General features: G+C 44.2%; 1 protein-coding gene across 1 annotated transcript in view; it reads right to left on the minus strand.

Moving 5' to 3' along the window:
• Positions 1 to 12,869, minus strand: part of EPPK1 (epiplakin 1) — a 77,285-nt gene that overhangs the window by 19,437 nt on the left and 44,979 nt on the right. The gene's annotated exons all lie outside the window — the stretch shown is intronic.

Raw genomic sequence — 12,869 nt, forward strand, 5'->3', positions numbered from 1 at the left:
AAGGAAAGGAAAGAAAAAAACATGAAAAGGAAAGGAAAAAGGAAAGGAAAGATAAAAAATATGAAAAGGAAAGGAATTATTATTATTATACAGGATTTATATAGCGCCAACAGTTTGCACAGCGCTTTACAATGTGGGGGCAGACAGTACAGTTACAATACGAATCAATACAGGAGGGATCAGAGGGCCCTGCTCGTTAGAGCTTACAATCTAGAAGGGAGGGTCAAGTGGGGGATGATCAGATGGAGAAAATGAAAATGCAGTTGTTAGGTGTGGGTAGGGTAGGCTTCTCTGAAAAGGGGGGTTTTCAGGGATCGTCTAAAAGCTAATAGAGTGGGAGATAATCGGACAGGTTGGGGTAAGGAGTTCCATAGGATTGGAGAGGCTCTGGAAAATTCCTGGAGGCGAGCATGAGAGGAGGTGATGAGGGAGCTAGAGAGCAGGGAGTCTTGAGAATAGAGGAATAGAAAGCAAAGGAAAGGAAAAAATGAAAAGGAAAGGAAATTAAAAAAAAATAAAAAGGAAAGGAAAGGATAGAGAAAAAAAATGAAAAGGAACGGAATTGAAAGGAAAGAAATGGAAATTAAAGAAAAAAAACATGAAAAGCAAAGGAAAGGAAAAAGAAGATTAAAGGAAATAAAAAAATGAAAAGGAAAGGAAAGAAAAAAAATGAAAAGAAAAGGAAAGGAAAAAGAAAATTAAAAGAAACAAAAAAAAAGAAAAGGAGAGGAAAGGATAGAAAAAAAATGAAAAGGAAAGGAAAGGATAGAAAAAAAATTGAAAGGAAAGGAATTGAATTGAAAGGAAAGGAAATTAAAGAAAAAAAAAACATGAAAAAGAAAGGAAAGGAAAGGAAAGGAAAAAGAAAATTAAAGAAAATTAAAAAAATGAAAAGGAAAGGAAAGAAAAAAAATGAAAAGGAAAGCAATTGAATTAAAAAACAGAAAATCCCCCTAGTGGGGCTTTAATGCAGCCAATGGTATATGAAACACAAAATACAAAAAGGTGTTGTGATGGCCATTTTAATTTGGTTAATACAGCAAGTACTGACAACAAAGAATTTGGGACATAGACTTAAATCCAAGGATGAAAATAGGAAACAATGCCAATAACAGAGGACAGTGTACAATACAATTACATCACAGGCAACAGTAATACAATAGCACAAAGATGTTGGTTGTGTGAGATCCTGACGCGTTTCGACCCCAATGGGTCTTCTTCAGAGGATAGGTATGTGTAAAAACTGTAAAAATGTAGACATGTGTCAAGCAATTTCAAGCCAAAACAGAAAGAAAGAGTATATAAACAATTCCATATGGTGTATCTTTACCAGTCACGATGTACTCGATGGTTACAAGTGGCCATAATGTGAAAGAATATCCCTCTTGATGTATCCCCGATATCCTAGCGGGTGGGCCAGTCACAAGGGGAGCGAGTGCCACCCACACGTCTTACAAGGAATCACACACTATGTAACCCCAAAGGGGCGGAGGGAGAGAAGGGGGTACACACTGCACCTGCGATAAAATTACAATATATATATTTATTAAGTGGCGGGTTCCAAAATAAGATTTGTACGGCAAAAGAGTCAAAAGAAAAATGTGTCTATTTGCTATTACAATTTCGAGAGTTTTAGCTGGATAACGGGCGTGGTGGGATGACGGAGCCATGCAAGAGGGAAGACAACAAGGATAGCAGGTGTGAGGGAAAAAAGTGAGGGAAGAAGAGTGAGGGAAAAGAAAGGAAGGAAAAGATGAGTGATGAGTAGGGATGGAATGGAGGGGAAGGGAAGGAAGGGGAAGGAACGGCGGGGAGGTATGGTATGGTAAGGAAAACACATATATAATGCATGGGTCGGCTCCCAAATCACGTCCGTATATGTAAGGAACCTGAGAACACAGAGAGAAAGTGTAGCGACCAGTGAGTGTAGGAGAGGCCCATCAAGGGGCCAGAAAAAGTGAAAAGTGAAAAAAACAAGAATAGTCGTGAACCAAACAAAACAGAAAAGCCCCCAAGCAGGTGTGAGTATGTGAGTGACATGTGAGAAGAACAGAGTGAATGAGGGGGGCATAGGATTAAGAGTGAAATAAATAAGGTTACCGATAAGATAATTGAAAATAGTCCATGATATCACGGATTATGGAACGGGTAAATCAGAATTTCAAACAAGATGAAAGAAAATATATCACATTAGTGGTGTGAACCGAGCATGATGAGCGCAGTAAGAAGGTGTATGAATCAGTAGAGAATATGTACTTACCACCAAATGGGATGATAAGGCAGCACAGAAGCGTCCAGTGGAAACAAATAATCCAACTGGACCTTCCCTATTGCCAACCTAATTTATAGAAGAACTTATTTGCCAAAGTATCCCGCAGGTGCAGGTGTCCCTCCCCCTCCATCCATTCCCCCATGAGGAAAGAGCGACGCAATGGCGGCGCCCTTGGTGTGACTCCCTCGGCGTTCCGGAAGAGGAATTCTCCCGGATCCACCGTCACCCCCGCCGCAACTGCGTAAGCGTCGTGACGTCACGCGCACGCCCGTGGTATCGCGCGTGCGCGGGAGGCCAGGACGTCCGGAGGGGATCCGGAACGCCGCTGGCAGGGATAGAAATAGCGTCCACCTAGTGGGCGCTTGGAGAGACGCAGGACCCTTTGCGCCTCCCCACCCTGCCAGGAAGGCATGTGTGTCACGTCTCCACCCCCCAAGGGACCCGGCCCCCCGGGCCACTAAATGGTGGCTATAACACGGAGAAGGGGGGAAGAGGGAAGGTCATAGAAGGAGTTAAAGGGCCATAAATAGATTGTTCTATCGTGTGTTGGCAATGACATACCTATAGTTAACACTGTCCCTCATAATCATGGAAAAAATTGAATGCAGTAGGTAAATTTAGCCACCAAAACAATACAAAATAAAACAATTTCCAAAAGAAAAAACGGTGAACTAGTTGATGTGTCAAACAACAACCCTGCAAAAGCGAAATGATTTATTAGTGATGTGGAAACCCATGGGTTGTATCCTAGGTTGCTGAGAAATGTAAAATTATATTTACTGTAGTTAAATATCCAACTGGGTACGTTGGATAACAAGAGATTATTGGATAATGTGTCTGTACCTTAAGGAAACATTTCAATCAGCATATACAATCCCATGGGAAAAAATACCAAAAATGAAGTAGCAAACATCTTTCATAAGAATGGGTTTCAGGGTATTGCTGTCAAGGCAGGTCCTCACAGAAGGAGGTAATACCTGCCAGAAAAGACATCAACTAGTTCACCGTTTTTTCTTTTGGAAATTGTTTTATTTTGTATTGTTTTGGTGGCTAAATTTACCTACTGCATTCAATTTTTTCCATGATTATGAGGGACAGTGTTAACTATAGGTATGTCATTGCCAACACACGATAGAACAATCTATTTATGGCCCTTTAACTCCTTCTATGACCTTCCCTCTTCCCCCCTTCTCCGTGTTATAGCCACCATTTAGTGGCCCGGGGGGCCGGGTCCCTTGGGGGGTGGAGACGTGACACACATGCCTTCCTGGCAGGGTGGGGAGGCGCAAAGGGTCCTGCGTCTCTCCAAGCGCCCACTAGGTGGACGCTATTTCTATCCCTGCCAGCGGCGTTCCGGATCCCCTCCGGACGTCCTGGCCTCCCGCGCACGCGCGATACCACGGGCGTGCGCGTGACGTCACGACGCTTACGCAGTTGCGGCGGGGGTGACGGTGGATCCGGGAGAATTCCTCTTCCGGAACGCCGAGGGAGTCACACCAAGGGCGCCGCCATTGCGTCGCTCTTTCCTCATGGGGGAATGGATGGAGGGGGAGGGACACCTGCACCTGCGGGATACTTTGGCAAATAAGTTCTTCTATAAATTAGGTTGGCAATAGGGAAGGTCCAGTTGGATTATTTGTTTCCACTGGACGCTTCTGTGCTGCCTTATCATCCCATTTGGTGGTAAGTACATATTCTCTACTGATTCATACACCTTCTTACTGCGCTCATCATGCTCGGTTCACACCACTAATGTGATATATTTTCTTTCATCTTGTTTGAAATTCTGATTTACCCGTTCCATAATCCGTGATATCATGGACTATTTTCAATTATCTTATCGGTAACCTTATTTATTTCACTCTTAATCCTATGCCCCCCTCATTCACTCTGTTCTTCTCACATGTCACTCACATACTCACACCTGCTTGGGGGCTTTTCTGTTTTGTTTGGTTCACGACTATTCTTGTTTTTTTCACTTTTCACTTTTTCTGGCCCCTTGATGGGCCTCTCCTACACTCACTGGTCGCTACACTTTCTCTCTGTGTTCTCAGGTTCCTTACATATACGGACGTGATTTGGGAGCCGACCCATGCATTATATATGTGTTTTCCTTACCATACCATACCTCCCCGCCGTTCCTTCCCCTTCCTTCCCTTCCCCTCCATTCCATCCCTGCTCATCACTCATCTTTTCCTTCCTTTCTTTTCCCTCACTCTTCTTCCCTCACTTTTTTCCCTCACACCTGCTATCCTTGTTGTCTTCCCTCTTGCATGGCTCCGTCATCCCACCACGCCCGTTATCCAGCTAAAACTCTCGAAATTGTAATAGCAAATAGACACATTTTTCTTTTGACTCTTTTGCCGTACAAATCTTATTTTGGAACCCGCCACTTAATAAATATATATATTGTAATTTTATTGCAGGTGCAGTGTGTACCCCCTTCTCTCCCTCCGCCCCTTTGGGGTTACATAGTGTGTGATTCCTTGTAAGACGTGTGGGTGGCACTCGCTCCCCTTGTGACTGGCCCACCCGCTAGGATATCTGGGATACATCAAGAGGGATATTCTTTCACATTATGGCCACTTGTAACCATCGAGTACATCGTGACTGGTAAAGATACACCATATGGAATTGTTTATATACTCTTTCTTTCTGTTTTGGCTTGAAATTGCTTGACACATGTCTACATTTTTACAGTTTTTACACATACCTATCCTCTGAAGAAGACCCATTGGGGTCGAAACGCGTCAGGATCTCACACAACCAACATCTTTGTGCTATTGTATTACTGTTGCCTGTGATGTAATTGTATTGTACACTGTCCTCTGTTATTGGCATTGTTTCCTATTTTCATCCTTGGATTTAAGTCTATGTCCCAAATTCTTTGTTGTCAGTACTTGCTGTATTAACCAAATTAAAATGGCCATCACAACACCTTTTTGTATTTTGTGTTTCATATACCATTGGCTGCATTAAAGCCCCACTAGGGGGATTTTCTGTTTTTTAATTCTATATTTGGGGTGTGCAGCCTCCCTGTCCGTACTCTAGAGTGTCCTTTTTTCTTATTGTCAAATTTTGGGTGGTTAAACACCCCTCCCCCGCCGCTTTGACACTCGGGTCCAGACACAAACTGTGAACTGTTGTTTGTGCCCAATGGCCCTGTGAGGGTCTTTTCTGGCAGGTATTACCTCCTTCTGTGAGGACCTGCCTTGACAGCAATACCCTGAAACCCATTCTTATGAAAGATGTTTGCTACTTCATTTTTGGTATTTTTTCCCATGGGATTGTATATGCTGATTGAAATGTTTCCTTAAGGTACAGACACATTATCCAATAATCTCTTGTTATCCAACGTACCCAGTTGGATATTTAACTACAGTAAATATAATTTTACATTTCTCAGCAACCTAGGATACAACCCATGGGTTTCCACATCACTAATAAATCATTTCGCTTTTGCAGGGTTGTTGTTTGACACATCAACTAGTTCACCGTTTTTTCTTTTGGAAATTGTTTTATTTTGTATTGTTTTGGTGGCTAAATTTACCTACTGCATTCAATTTTTTCCATGATTATGAGGGACAGTGTTAACTATAGGTATGTCATTGCCAACACACGATAGAACAATCTATTTATGGCCCTTTAACTCCTTCTATGACCTTCCCTCTTCCCCCCTTCTCCGTGTTATAGCCACCATTTAGTGGCCCGGGGGGCCGGGTCCCTTGGGGGGTGGAGACGTGACACACATGCCTTCCTGGCAGGGTGGGGAGGCGCAAAGGGTCCTGCGTCTCTCCAAGCGCCCACTAGGTGGACGCTATTTCTATCCCTGCCAGCGGCGTTCCGGATCCCCTCCGGACGTCCTGGCCTCCCGCGCACGCGCGATACCACGGGCGTGCGCGTGACGTCACGACGCTTACGCAGTTGCGGCGGGGGTGACGGTGGATCCGGGAGAATTCCTCTTCCGGAACGCCGAGGGAGTCACACCAAGGGCGCCGCCATTGCGTCGCTCTTTCCTCATGGGGGAATGGATGGAGGGGGAGGGACACCTGCACCTGCGGGATACTTTGGCAAATAAGTTCTTCTATAAATTAGGTTGGCAATAGGGAAGGTCCAGTTGGATTATTTGTTTCCACTGGACGCTTCTGTGCTGCCTTATCATCCCATTTGGTGGTAAGTACATATTCTCTACTGATTCATACACCTTCTTACTGCGCTCATCATGCTCGGTTCACACCACTAATGTGATATATTTTCTTTCATCTTGTTTGAAATTCTGATTTACCCGTTCCATAATCCGTGATATCATGGACTATTTTCAATTATCTTATCGGTAACCTTATTTATTTCACTCTTAATCCTATGCCCCCCTCATTCACTCTGTTCTTCTCACATGTCACTCACATACTCACACCTGCTTGGGGGCTTTTCTGTTTTGTTTGGTTCACGACTATTCTTGTTTTTTTCACTTTTCACTTTTTCTGGCCCCTTGATGGGCCTCTCCTACACTCACTGGTCGCTACACTTTCTCTCTGTGTTCTCAGGTTCCTTACATATACGGACGTGATTTGGGAGCCGACCCATGCATTATATATGTGTTTTCCTTACCATACCATACCTCCCCGCCGTTCCTTCCCCTTCCTTCCCTTCCCCTCCATTCCATCCCTGCTCATCACTCATCTTTTCCTTCCTTTCTTTTCCCTCACTCTTCTTCCCTCACTTTTTTCCCTCACACCTGCTATCCTTGTTGTCTTCCCTCTTGCATGGCTCCGTCATCCCACCACGCCCGTTATCCAGCTAAAACTCTCGAAATTGTAATAGCAAATAGACACATTTTTCTTTTGACTCTTTTGCCGTACAAATCTTATTTTGGAACCCGCCACTTAATAAATATATATATTGTAATTTTATCGCAGGTGCAGTGTGTACCCCCTTCTCTCCCTCCGCCCCTTTGGGGTTACATAGTGTGTGATTCCTTGTAAGACGTGTGGGTGGCACTCGCTCCCCTTGTGACTGGCCCACCCGCTAGGATATCGGGGATACATCAAGAGGGATATTCTTTCACATTATGGCCACTTGTAACCATCGAGTACATCGTGACTGGTAAAGATACACCATATGGAATTGTTTATATACTCTTTCTTTCTGTTTTGGCTTGAAATTGCTTGACACATGTCTACATTTTTACAGTTTTTACACATACCTATCCTCTGAAGAAGACCCATTGGGGTCGAAACGCGTCAGGATCTCACACAACCAACATCTTTGTGCTATTGTATTACTGTTGCCTGTGATGTAATTGTATTGTACACTGTCCTCTGTTATTGGCATTGTTTCCTATTTTCATCCTTGGATTTAAGTCTATGTCCCAAATTCTTTGTTGTCAGTACTTGCTGTATTAACCAAATTAAAATGGCCATCACAACACCTTTTTGTATTTTGTGTTTCATATACCATTGGCTGCATTAAAGCCCCACTAGGGGGATTTTCTGTTTTTTAATTCTATATTTGGGGTGTGCAGCCTCCCTGTCCGTACTCTAGAGTGTCCTTTTTTCTTATTATTAAGGAAAGCAATTGAAAGGAAAGAAAAGTAAATTAAAGAAAAAAACATGAAAAGGAAAAGAAAGGAAAAAGAAAATAAAAATAGGAAAAACACGTAAGTCAGAATACCTGGGCTGCACAACCCAAAAAAAAGAAAAGTTCAAAAAATGCAACGTTTCCCCAGGGGTTTTTTTAAGCAGCAAAACATTTAAACATTTGTATAAAAAAGGAAAAAAGAAAATAAAAGGAAATAAAAAAAAAAATGAAAGGAAAAGGAAAGGAAAGGAAAGAAAAAATATGAACAGGAAAGGGTGCTAGGGTGCTATACATAACTCCAAGAAATAAACACACATCACCTCGATTTACAAAACCTTTCAAAAAAAACTATTAGTTTATGAGTTAAAAGCATTCCATAAAATCATATCAAATGTATTAATATCATCCCTGAAAAGGCTCTATTTCCTGCTAAGCCTTATTAATCATATACATACAATATGTTGCACATGTTCAAAAAAGTTATTATCACCTTTGTGGAATATTGTTAAAGGGTAGAGCAAAAACACAGGAGGATTATGGTAGGTTCCAATGCGTTTCACAATTTTGATGCTTTATCAGGAGACCAACAAACATAATATATTATGGTGCGTGTAGCGACACATCCAAATAACGGGGGGGGTTGGTATTTCGCAGGGATAGGGCTTAGGAAAGTCATTGTCAATGGAAAAGCAAAACTCTGTACTGAAATTTGCTGATGTAAAATGCTGATGTAAGTTTGATTCGACGTCTATATCTTATTGCAGGGTTAAAGAGGAAGTAAACCCTGATGGGTTTACTTCCTCTTTGTTTACCTGCAAAGGTAAAGCAAAATTGGCTACTATGCATCGCATAGTAGCCCATTATGTGACACTTACCTGCAGGAGAAGCCCGTGATGTCCCTGTCTTACTCGCTAGTAGCGAGGGTCCATTCTTCACCCCTCTTCCTTCCGGGGGCCGGCTCTGTGACTGCCCGGAATCTCGTAACGTTGCGTGATGTCACTCACGCGCATGCGCGCGGGAGCCGCCTTTAACAGCATGACCCGAGCTAGAAACGGCACAGCGGTGCCATTTCTAACTCCGGCGCATGCGCAGAAGAAATCGCCCTACGACGATTTGCAAATTTACCCTAGACCATGCAGGTCTGGGAGATATTTCAAGCACCTACAGGTAAGCCTTAATCTAGGCTTACCTGTAGTGTAAAGTGGTTGTAAAGGGTTTACAACCACTTTAAGCTGCCTGTGGATGGTGCCAAGTCAGCAGGTGACCATATTGCAGGGACAGGCTGAGTCTGGGGGAGGGGGGGGGCACTAAAACAGAACACTGCGAACGATCAAGTGACAAGCAGATCAAAGAGCAGCGTAAGCATATAGACTGCTGCTGGATATCCAGCCAGATGCAGCAGCTGTTTGGATGCTTTGACAGCTGCCAACGCTGCTTCCAAATCACAGTAGCCTAGCAGGGGGGGCATTCATCCATCCACGCTGTATAGCATGGATGGAGGAATCTGTTAGATTTCATTTGCTGAACAAAATAAATCTATCACTATTAGATTGTAAGCTCATATGAGCAAGGCCCTCTTAACCTTTGTATATTATTGTACTGTATTGTCTCCCTTTATATTGTAAAGCACTGCACAATCTGCTGACACTATATAAATCCTGTAGAATAATAATAATATTAATGTAAAGCTTTAGTTGGCTGATCTGATGTAGTACTGTGATTTGAACACTGGGTGGCGCTAGCTGATCAATGTTGGATGGATGGCATTCCCATCCCTTTATTGCAGGAAAGGCATTCCTGTCTACAATAATAAAACAGGTTTGAAGGCCAAGTTCACCTTTGTAATAAAACGCAATTTGCAAGGAAGAGGCCCCAGTAAAATTACAATCACTGTGTAGCTTTAAAATGTGAAGTTTAATTTAAAGTGCAACTAAAGGCAAACCTTTTTTTTTTTTAGTTTTGGATAGAGTGGAGGTGGATTAGAAACCCCTATTAGGTTTTTATTGCTGTCTGTGCAAAGCAGGGATAAGAAACAAAGAGATCTATTGGTTAGGCACACAGTTAACCCTTTGATCGCCCCTAGACGTTACCCCTTTCCCAGCCTAGCATGCTAGATGCTTTAAAAATTTTTACAGGTTACCAGTTTAGAGTTACAGAGGAGGCCTTGTACTAGAATTATTGCTCTCGCTGTAATATACGGACGTGACCTATGTAGTCGTTCGCTTCTGCGTGCAAGCACGTGTGGACGGGGCGCTTTGGTTTTAGTTTTTTTTTTTATTGTTTATTTTATTTTAATTTTTACACTTTCCCTTTAAATGTTGTTTTTTTATCATCTTTATTCCTATTACAAGGAATCTAAATATCCATTGTAATAGGAATAGGGCATGACAAGTCCTCTTTATGGAGAGATCTGGGGTCAATAAGTCCCCACAACTCTCCTCTAGCCTGGAAAGACCAAGATAAAAAAAAAAAAAAAAAAAATCTCGGCCTTTCCAGCCGAGTACATGGCAGTGTTTACAACTGCCAGGCCAGACGTGACATCATAACGCCTCCAAGAGTCATAAAGACTGCCAGGGACCATCTGGTCCTCGGTATTCTCTATGGTTAACTTCCGGCACCGGAGGATTCCTTCTCCGGCTCGCCGATCGCACATGGGCAAGCCGGTAGAAGCACCGCAGGGCGGCGGGCACCCGGCACCGGTAAAAACAATCGGTGCAGGGAATCCCCGGCTGAAAAAGATGACATCTGCACCCTTCATTCAGATATCCCCACTGAAAGCCTGGGACGTCATATGACAGCCTGTGGTAAGGAAGTGGTTAAAATAGAAATGAAAGGCATTTTTGTATAGTTATAAAAAAATCATAAATATCTTTTTTTTATAAGTGATCACATTCCCTCTGTTCTCAGCTGCATAAGAAGTGGGGGAGGTGAAGCAGCAGCACACTGAGCTTCCCAGAGAATGGCTGTGCAGGAGGCGGGCTTGTCAGGAAAAGTCTGATCATTGGAGAGCAGGCTGAGTTCCCAGCACAGCTAGAGAACTGAGCGCAGTGTGCTCTCCTGCTTGGTGTGGTCAGTTTTTAATAGGAAGGCAGAGGGACTGGCAGAAGCACCGGGGATTTCACACAAAGGAAGCAATACAAAGAGAACAGGAGACTTTCTCATACAAGGAAATGGTATAGCGGGCTCATATCAGGAATAACAGGGGTAACAAATGCTTTAAGTCGCCTGAGTTGGATGTAGCACTGCAATCTGAGCACTGGGTGGCGCTGGCTGATCATAGTTGGATGGGCAGGTTTGGTGGTTTTCGAGGACCATCTTAGCACGAATACTTAGTAGTCAGGATTTCTGTATGCGATTAGCAGGGCAGAGCCTGCAGTGGGCGTGTCTGGGAATGCACGTTCCTACACTACAGGCCGGTGTTCCCAGACCACCAGCTTACAGACAGGAGGGCAGTGGGGTGGCCTGGGCACTGCAGTAATGACTGGAAAGGCATCTATCTCGAAATAGATGACAATCTGGGCGAACAGATCTTCCAACTCTGATTCACCCCTCCAACTCTGCTACGGTATATGTATGTGATATTATCCCTGTGTATCATTATATACAGGATGCCAGGTCTGGGTGGAGCCCCCTGACCGGTTCAGACATCGCCTCTTGTGACTCTCTATAGTAATTAGTTATGTAAATTTCTACGAGGACAGACGGTGTGATGAGCGGCGGCTGGGTGTGACCCGTCTGGTCACCGCCCGTACGTGCGCAGCCATGGAAAGTGATTATGGGCATAACAGATATTTACATTTAATGAAAGCCCGGCTTCCCACAATGCACTTCTGCTTTTCATATAAACAAATGACGCAGTGCAGGGAGAATTTCGCCTTCCTCTCAGGTCAGATGTGCCGTACTTACCAAACCACGGACACGGGAGCCAGACTCAGAAGTCACACGCAGCATGCTTTTGGAGCTACCTTCACATTTACATTGACTTGTGTGGGGAAGAGAAGCAGCCCAGAGATGAATGCCTGCATGTTAACCCTACAGGCAGGGCTGCTGAGAAGACAGTACAGCCAGCCCTCCTGTACCGGGCTCGGGCCCCATCCATTCAAAAAGGGGGGCCCAGGAACCTGCTGAGCAGGAAAGCCGGCTGTACTGTCTTATTGCAGACACCGATCCTCTTCTGCCTCCCCCCTGCAGCACTGCCGGCTTCTCCTCCTCGCCCTTCCTCCGGCTGCACTGCAAGAGGATTGGTTCTAGCACATGAGCCCCTTTCTAAAAAAGAAAAAAAAAACTGCGTGGGGGTCCCCCCCCCCAAAAAAAAATTCATTCCAGACCCTTATCCAAGCATGCAGCCCGGTAGGTCAGGAAAGGGAGGGGACGAGCGAGCGGGCTCCTGGCCGATGATGTTGCAAGGGGCGGGGCCAGCCAGTGACATCACTGGGTGACTCCTCTTCTTAGCTATTGAGCAGGCAGTCGGCCGGAGCCTTTGTCTGGGCCGGAGGGTTTTTTTTATCCTTTTTTTGGGTTAAGTAGCGTTGTGACTGATGATGAATCTACTTTGGGGGACATTTTAAATTTTTTTTTTTAATAAAGGAATTGTCAGAAACTGAAAGCACCCCCACGTTGAGGGCATGTGACCTGGTATGGTTCGGGGGCTCTCGCTCGTCCCCTCCCTTTCCTGACCTGCCAGGCTGCATGTTCAGATAAGGGTCTGGTATGGATTTTGGAGGAGATCCCACGCTGTTTTAAAAAAAAAAAAAATGTTGGCGTGGAGTTCCCCTTAAAATCCATTCCGGACCTGAAGCATTTTCATGCGGTAATTTATCCCATTGAGCTGGTTGCTAAGGAGTAGGTCAGGCCGTCGCGTCCTTAACAACAGATGACTCATCAGCTGTCAGTGGATTCTCCGCTGACAGCTGAATGTAAAGAAAACAAGCCGGCAATTAAAAAGATGGAAAAAAAAACTGCGTGGGGTCCCCCACCCAGTGCATACTAGGCCCTTCGGGCTTGGTATGGATTTTAAGGG

Source organism: Aquarana catesbeiana, linkage group LG05 (genome assembly GCF_042186555.1).
Source record: "Aquarana catesbeiana isolate 2022-GZ linkage group LG05, ASM4218655v1, whole genome shotgun sequence".
NCBI lineage: Eukaryota > Metazoa > Chordata > Amphibia > Anura > Ranidae > Aquarana > Aquarana catesbeiana.